Source organism: Falco naumanni, chromosome 21 (assembly GCF_017639655.2).
Source record: "Falco naumanni isolate bFalNau1 chromosome 21, bFalNau1.pat, whole genome shotgun sequence".
NCBI lineage: Eukaryota > Metazoa > Chordata > Aves > Falconiformes > Falconidae > Falco > Falco naumanni.
In genome coordinates this window covers 84,616-92,665 of record NC_054074.1, presented here as the reverse complement: position 1 = coordinate 92,665, position 8,050 = coordinate 84,616, and the positions used below count along the sequence as shown (strand labels likewise).

Here is an 8,050-nt window from a genome sequence, read left to right as displayed (position 1 = left end):
CAAGCCAAAATTGAGGTTTTGCATTTTCTCAGGGATATCCCAAACAGTAAAAGAGTTGTGGAGGAACTGTTATTTGATGGGAGAAAGATTGCCTCCCGTATTTCTGCCCCTTGTGTTGGAAGGTCAGCTTTCCAACCCTGCAGACCTTAGCTGCTGTGATGGGTTTTCATAAGTATACTCGAAAGAAAAGTGACAAGAGCACAGTGAGACAGCTGTGAAGTGTAGTAGAAGTGAAAAGAAAATAGACGTTTATGAACTTTCCTGAACTAATTCCTTTTGCCAAACCACTCCAGACAGGAAGAAGCTGGCACAGTGGTAATCTGCATCTGCAGCTCCTGAGAGAAGGAAAATGCTGCTTTGGCAAATGGAGCAAGAAACCTAGAAAATTAAGGATTAATATGTTCATTTATAGAGAAGCAGTGAGAACACAGTAACATGAAATACAACCAAGGAGGATGCATTTAGAAGACAAAAGAGCCCTGGAAGGGAAGGTACTTAGCTTTGTTCAGAATGCAAACTATAACACGCAGTTCTTGGAACTGGTGAGTTGCGCAGCTGAATGTTAAAAGAAATTAGTTCATACCACAAGAAATACACAATCTGTGCCTTGAAAACCTGAAGGTACTTTTCTTTTCTGCCAGGAGGGGAGTGGAACACTGGATCTACTTGAAAGTAAGTAACCCTCCAGCTAATTTTATCGATCTGCTGCTAAACTTCAACAAAAATAGTTTTATTAATAAACTGAATTCCTTTCTGAAAACAGATATATCTATACAAAATAAAAATGCCTTTATTCCTGCTTTCTCACTAATCTGTCGTTATGGAGTTGTTTCCTTTGGAACGGTGAAGGTGGATCTGCACTAGCACATGTGCAGTCCCTGACTCACTTCTAATAACGCTTGGTGACAGCCATAGTGACAGGTATAGAGCAAACGGCACCACATTCAGAAGACAATATGGTGCTGAAAATATCTGGACATGGTCTAACAACTAGTTCCTTTTGTCACCGCTGGAGCTGATGATCAGTAATTTGTAGGATTTGGGGGGGTTTAATCAGTGTTGTCAAACCTGGGATGAGGTGGAATTTAAAACTCTCTCTTATCCAGACCAAATGTTATCCAGACTTGATATACCACTTGAGAGACTGACATCTTTTGCCTCTGTTATCTTCATACATAGCTGGTTCCATGTGCGGCAGTGAGTTACCTCACTGATTGCTTATTTCCTTTCCTCAGGTCAAAGCCCTCCTACAAACAGCTTTGAAACTCGTCATCCATTTCTGGTGTAAGTGCAACACAAGGTTTTCTTTAAATCTGACCAGAATACTTTTTTCTCTGTGTGGAAACTAGTTTTGGGGGTGAATTCCATTGTTTATATGGAAAGCTTGAGTTTTCTGAGGTGGTAGTGCCCAAAATACCATTTGAAGCCGGTAAGAGCTGCAGTTATCCAGTATCACTGAAAATCAGGTTTATGTTCCTCTAAAAATATACCCCTTGCCTATTTTATTTTACTGCAAAGACAACTGCTGTTGCTGTGGCGTTGCCAGATGGAGCTGTACATAGACTTGGGGCAAGTGGGAATGTTGAGGGGGGCGTTTGGGAGGGCAGGGAGTCCCTGCTGGTAGCAGCACTTGCCCTGCCAGGGGACCGAGCAGGCTTTGGGAGGGGGTGCTGGGGAGTCCCTTGTATCGCTTCTCTGCAGGAGCAGCTGTGGCAGGGTTACCTGGACGATGACCTTAATGAGAGGAGGTTTCTTGTGGGGCATGCATCCCCAGGAGAGGCTGCACTTGAGATCTGACCTTTGTTTTCCTTTCACGCCGGGTGTTTCTGGGCCTTGAAATGCTGCTGCGGGCTCAGATGGACAGTTAAGGCAAGGAGGGATTAGCTCCCAGGGACAGGGGTGTGTAGTAAGAGTTGGGCTCTCTCAAAACACAAACCAGCTTTGTGGGCCGAGACTAGCAGGACTAATGATGGGCATTTCTGGAGGGGTTTGCACCTTCAGAGCTCTTGGCAAATGTCAGCCAGTTTGCCTGCTGCCCTGCAACTGCTGCTCACTGGGAAGGAGAAATCCTGCTCTCCCAAGTGAATGCTCCTCCCCAGCTGCTTTTCAGCTGACTTTGCCAGCAAGGCTAGAACAAGGGCTGCCCTTCTGTGCAGGGACTGTGGGTAGCACAGAGATGCAGCCCAGCAAGCCTGACAGTGCGGAGGTGCTGGTCTGACCTCCCCAGGGCCCCCTCTCGAGTTCAGGGCAGGGAGGGACCAGTGCACCCACCGAGGCAGAAAAGCTTCTGAGCTGTGGAGAGGAGCAAAGCTGAGCCCAGGGCCCGAAGCTGCCGTTACAGACTCCAGTGTCCTGCCTGAAGGGAAGGCTGCTGTCTGAGCTGCTGCCTGTGCTCGGGCAGGGAGGGCTTGCAAAGCAGCGAAGCAGGGAGCTGCGCTCTGTCAGCAGCTGGAGCCTTTCAGAGTCGGCCTGCAAAGCTGCCACTGCCCTTGCTGATGCAGAAGTGTTCCTCGCGAGGTGGCTGCCTGGCCAGTCTCATTGCTGGGCTGGTTACCCAGACCTGCCCCTCGTGGAGATGCATCAGTTCTCCTTGCTGCCCAGCCGTTCCTTGTGAAGGCTCGGTGTAGCTAGCTTGGTTAATCCCAGATGTATCTTTCATGAGCTATCATTTGTAAAAGGAGTTCTCAGTGCTGGGGAGAGCAGCCAGGAAAGAAAAAGTTTCCAAAGAGGGCTGGAAATCTCTGTCTTCTAGTCCTAGGGAAATGAAACTGAAGCCATCTTCTGGTGTGCAGCCCAGCAAGTTCCTGTGAGCCTGTCGGGGAGAAATTAGCACCTAGTTAAAAAGGTGGGAGCGGCAGCCAGGGGGGAGGGTTACAAGAAGGCATCTGCCTTGAGGCTGTGCTAAAGGGAAACTGTAGGTACTTGTTTCTCAGCAGTTCAGCTGAGGGCTGCCTCTAGGAAGAAGGTCCTGGTGCCAGGGCATAATTGTCCTTGCCCTGTTCTTTTTTTTCTTTAGTGACAGAGGGTGCCGAGGGCTGAAGGTACCGGCTGGATGCTCAGTGCCCTTCCATTTCCCTCTGCAAGGGTTTTGGGTGGGTGAGAGAGGCAGGCAGCTGTGACCCGGCTGCAGATGTGCTGGGCACGTCAGCCCGCAGCAAATGTGGAGTCTGACACCTTGTGCCTCCTATGGGACAAGACCCTGCTTGTAAGCAGTTGCTGGAGAAAAGCTGGTGCATAATCAACTTCTACCTTAATTGTCCTGTGCAATATCATCTGCATCTGGGTTCTATCCGCAGAGCTGAGATGCTGTTTTCGCTGCCTTTCAGGGCTGCTACAGGTGCGTGTTTTCAAGATCTGTTGGTCTAGCCAGCATGCTGTAAGGGTGCGGGTAACAAGGTTTGTCAGTAATGCTTCTTGTGCCTATCTTTGACCAGACTAACTTGGTATCATTTTCTACTAAGAAAGCTTATTCTGTGTGCTGCTCAAAATACTGGGCTGCTCAGGCATTAGAGAGAGGAGGGAGAAGCCTCTCCATAGTATTCGCAGCACTGTTGAATGGGAGCTGATTGCTGGCCCTTGTGACTTTGTCTTTTCCCGAGGAAGTGTTGCTGGACTTGCCTGGTGGACTTGCCTGGTGGGTAGAAAAGCTGAGTCCCTGTGAGATCAAACAGCTTGCCTGGACCCTGGCAGAGCTGTAATTAGGTGAGTGCAAATTTGTCACCTTCAGTGTCATCCTTGGTCTGTCTTATGTGCTGCTTCTGGCATGGGGGGGGGGGGGGGGGGGGGGGGCAGGGGGGGAATTATGTTTTTCTGTCTATAGGACAGAGGAAGGGGTGGTGGCTTGGTTAAGGCAGCTGGGAAGGTTTCTTCTTTGTGGCCTGGTTGCCCTGGGAGTCCACATGCTGCTTTGTAAGGGAAGGTTGCAAGGATGTCTTCCACCTTGAAAGGCAGGATGGTGGATACACATACCTTCTCTTACGCTCCTGGTTATAGAACGTCACCTGGGTGTGCTGAAGCTTCCTAGAACACTTGAATACCTGAACTGCAGGCTGTGAGATTCCTGCAGGCTGTGCTGGGGCCCCCAGCTTGTGTGCTGGGACCTTGCTCCTGCGTTGGCTGGTGCCTGGAGGCAGAGACGTGCTGGAAAGGCTTTGGGCATCGCGGCTGTTTCAGCCAGCACCCCACTCCTCACTGCTTGCAGGAGCTGGAGGGTTCCCAGGCACGGCACAGTCCTTGTGTGTTGTATTTCCCGATTGCAGGTTAATTCCTTCCTGACCGAAGGAGCCCTTATTTACCAAAATTTCATCTGCTCCTGCTGTTTATTGCCCCCTGAAATCCTCCTCCTCTCCTGCTGTCCTTGCTGTCCTTCCAAGAGCAGCCAGTTGTGTTCCTGCTGCGGTGAGGAGAGGGATGGAGTCAGGATGGGGTCAGCGGTTGGCAGCTGAACAGCTTCTTTTTGCGTTTCCATCTGTTCTTTCTCTTCCCTTTTAATGAGATCAGGTGCCAGAGTGCACTGGGAAGACTTTCCAGTGTGAGAGGAAGGCACACAGGGCGTACTGGGGTCTTTGCTTTTGTCCTTGGCAGAGAGGCTGCTCGCATCCAGCCTGCACCATCTCGAGCTGCTCCTATAACGCACGTGGTGACGGGGAACACGCTCTGCAGTGAGCCTGACAGCTCCGGCTTGAGGGGGTCTGTCCTGCAACTCTGAGCCTCGATTGAAACTTGGAGCTGCTTGTGCTGATGGCTGCAGAGGTGCAAACCTGCCTGTTCCTGGACCCACTGGGGCGCCTGTCTCTTGATTGTGTTGTCCTTCTATTTTTTTGTGATGTGGCTACTGCCTTGTCTTCTAAAATGCCAGCTGTTTCAGATGATAGCAGTGGCTTGACAGGTGCATTTTTTCAGGCCCCCGGTGCTCCCTACACAGACCTGTCAGCTTTTCTGATCGCCCCCTGTAATGAGTGGCTCCACTCCTTTGTGTTTTGGAGGGGCTTCCCCTCTGCTTTTGGGGCCATATGTTTATTACAGAGCTGGTCTCTGAGTAGGAAGGCTCTTCTCGAGGAGGATCTGCAGGGGCTGCTTTTGCTGCTGGCTCTTTGATTCATGAGAGCTCTTGGGACGTGTGAAGGGTGGGAAGAGGTTCAAAGGAAGAACCCGGGGAGCTCATTTCAGCAGTTCAGCTTCAACAGTCTCTATGTGGAAAATGAAAACCTGCCCTTGTGCTGCCACTGCCAAAATGTGGTGTGCTGGGAGTCAGCACGGAGACCTTGATCCCCTAGAAGCTGTAGAGTCTGACAGCGCCTCCGTGGCAGAGACCAGAGGCTCTTTTAAGGGATGCACTAGGTGCCCTGTTTAAAAATCAGAAAGCCCTGGCCCGGGTTCCAGCGCAGGGCAGCCTCTGCGTGGCTGCTCGTTAACAAAACTCTGTGTCTTTTTGGCAAAAGACTTTCCGCTACAAATGCAGTCAGATGTTTGTCTAAGCAAAAGGTAACCCAGCAGTCCCTTCCTGAGCAAACCGGCAATTGCTTTGGGATTTTGCTTGAGTTCAAAGTGTGCCTTTGTGGTTGTGTTGGGCCTGTGAAGGCAACTGCCCAGAGCAGGTGAGGCCACATCCAGCTTTGCTGTTATTTCCTTGGTGCCTGCTTCAGGTTAACTTCCTTGCACAGCAGCGGTGGCGCCTGCCGAGTGCCCCAGCACCTCTCAGCGCAGCCCTGTGTGCGGCAGGGAGCTGCGCCAGCTGGCCCGGCAGCAGCCAGGAGATGAGCTTGTCCCTTCAGCGCTTCACAAGTGACAAATAAAAGAAGCTACTCCTTTCACAGCACCGCTTCTGAGCACCCGATGGTGCTTTGTAGCTGCTGTGATGGCACCAGGTGCTCCTGTGGGCTCAGGCTGAAACACGTGTCATGGGCTGGGATTGTCCCTCCCTGTGTCCCACTGTGTTGTCTGGCTTTTCCCTCTCGCTTGCTTCAGATCACAGAAGCAGATGCTGGTGTTTGAAAGCGCCTTGCAGGAGAGGTTAGGATCGGCTGGGGCTGTGGATGACCAGCTTGCTGTGAAGCCGAGGAGAGCAGTCCTACTGCAAATGGAACTGCCAAGTGGTGCCAGGAGCTGCAGATGCCAACCCAGCTGTTGTGGACTGGGTTAAGGCTGTGTGGGTTTTTTCTTGGCCTGGAGAAGCTGGAGGAAGGACAGTCTCTGGCGTTTAACGTGGTCTCTGGAGCCGACCATGGGAGGATCTTGCTGGGCCGTGGGTGCTTGGGTATTGCCATGGTTTTAAATGCACGTGATGCCAAGCAGTAGAGAGCTGCCATGTGCTTAGGCTCTGAAGGAGGTCGGGTATGTCGGGTGGAGGAGAGGAGGGGCTGGTGGTCCCCAGCCTGTGGTGCCCCGCAGTGTGGGGCGGGATGGGAGATGCCCTGGCAGGACCCTGCTAGCTGAGGAGAAGAGCTGGGTGTGAGGGAGGAGGGACTTGCCCCTGCTCTGCATCTGTGACAGACCACTAAACCCTGCCTCTACAGCGTGGTGGTACTGCAGCATGGTTCTGTCCTCGGTGTCGTGGGGGCTTAGATGGCTCTTAGCTGCCAGAGGCAACAGGAGGCCAAGAGAGCTGGGGATAAGGCAGCGTCAGCCCCAGGAACAACTACTTGGCCGATCCTGTAACTGCATAGATATGGGTGTCCTTGACAGCTGTACCCTTTCTTGTCTAGGTTGAGATGTTGTGCCGATACCTTGCAGAGTCAGGTCTGAACCTCTATCTGGAATCTATCCGTCCTTCTGTGGCACTGTCTTCTGGCAGTCGCAGCCTTGGATACTGCCTTGTTGACTTCCACGTCAGAGATTCCCCTTGAACTGTGATTAACTTCTTGAGGCTTGTAGATTTTCTTCTGCATGTACACAAAGACAGCTGTCTGAATTAAAGGGTGTCATAGTATTAAGGAAAAAGAAAAGCTAGGAGGCATCACACTTGTTAGGGCCAAAGATTTTGTTTTGTTTTAAAAAGCAATGGGAGGAGAACAACTTACTCTTCAAGTAACTGCACAGTTAATGTCTCAAAACCGCAGGCATTTGAAATGCTGTCTTGATTCAGAAAAGAAGTAGAGAAGCAGTTCAGAGTTTGGAAGTGAGATGTAAACTCAACAAAGTGAGAAAACGAAATGGGTTCCCAGCATGGGTATAAAAAGGGGGACAGCAAAGCCAGGGTTGTGCGTTCAGGTCTGTGCTACCAAAACCCAAATGAAATCGTTGTTCTCCCCTACAGTGTGGGACTGCATTGCTCAGAAGGTGGCAGGGGAAACACGGGCAAAAGGAGCCACCTTGATTTTCCTTCTTTCTCATCAGGAAACAAATACGAAGCCTGTTCTGGCTCAAGACTGAGCTGCCTATTTGGGACTTCATCAGGTGTCAGTGGGTAAGTGACCTGACTGCAGTTATTTGTTAGAGGATGTTTTGATAGCATCTAAAATGATTGAGTGTTGCAGTCAGTCCTTTCTTGAACCGAGCGCTGGAGTTCTTCCTCCATGGGTTAAAATGGGGGTAGTGAAGGCTCCTTCTGCACCCCCTCGTATAAGCTGCCTGTGGCAGCACTTCCCCCCTCTCCCTGGATCCTCACTGCAGCTCTTTGCCTTTGCTGCAGCTCTGTGTCCTCTGCAAGACACCAGGCGTGTCCAGTTATTCTGTGGGTTTGATGGCGTGGGTGCAGCAATGATGACGGGAAAGGTGCTTCTGATGTGCCTGTTTCAGACCCTGCGCAGGGGTTTTGGTTTTGGTGTTCAGAAGCTGGAGAGTGCCTGTGCTGTCAGGGTTGACCTCGGAGCCCGCAGCAGGGCTTCTGGGGGGTGCTGGCTGACGGTGCTCTGTGTCCGTCTAACGCTGCAGCAAAGGAGAGGTTAATAATGCGAGGTGCCTGCTCTTGCCCCTGGCTGTAGGCTCCTTTGTTTCTGCAGGAGGAGAAGAGCTCTGTAAACAGTGTTTCCCCGGGGCTGGGGGGAAGGATTTTCAGCCTGGGTGGAGCAGCTCCCCGCATGAACCAAGTTCTCTGTGCCTCTAAAAGAGA

The 8,050-nt window shown here is 51.3% G+C and overlaps 1 protein-coding gene across 1 annotated transcript in view; it reads left to right on the top strand.

Annotated features, from left to right (window-relative positions):
* Positions 1–6,142: 6,142 nt before the first annotated feature.
* LOC121080174 (hydrocephalus-inducing protein homolog) overlaps positions 6,143–8,050 on the top strand; it is a gene marked incomplete at its 3' end in the record, with an annotated part of 86,018 nt that continues 84,110 nt past the window's right edge. The window contains exons 1-2 of the mRNA XM_040578045.1: positions 6,143–6,256; positions 7,256–7,405. The remainder of the gene's footprint in view (positions 6,257–7,255; positions 7,406–8,050) is intronic.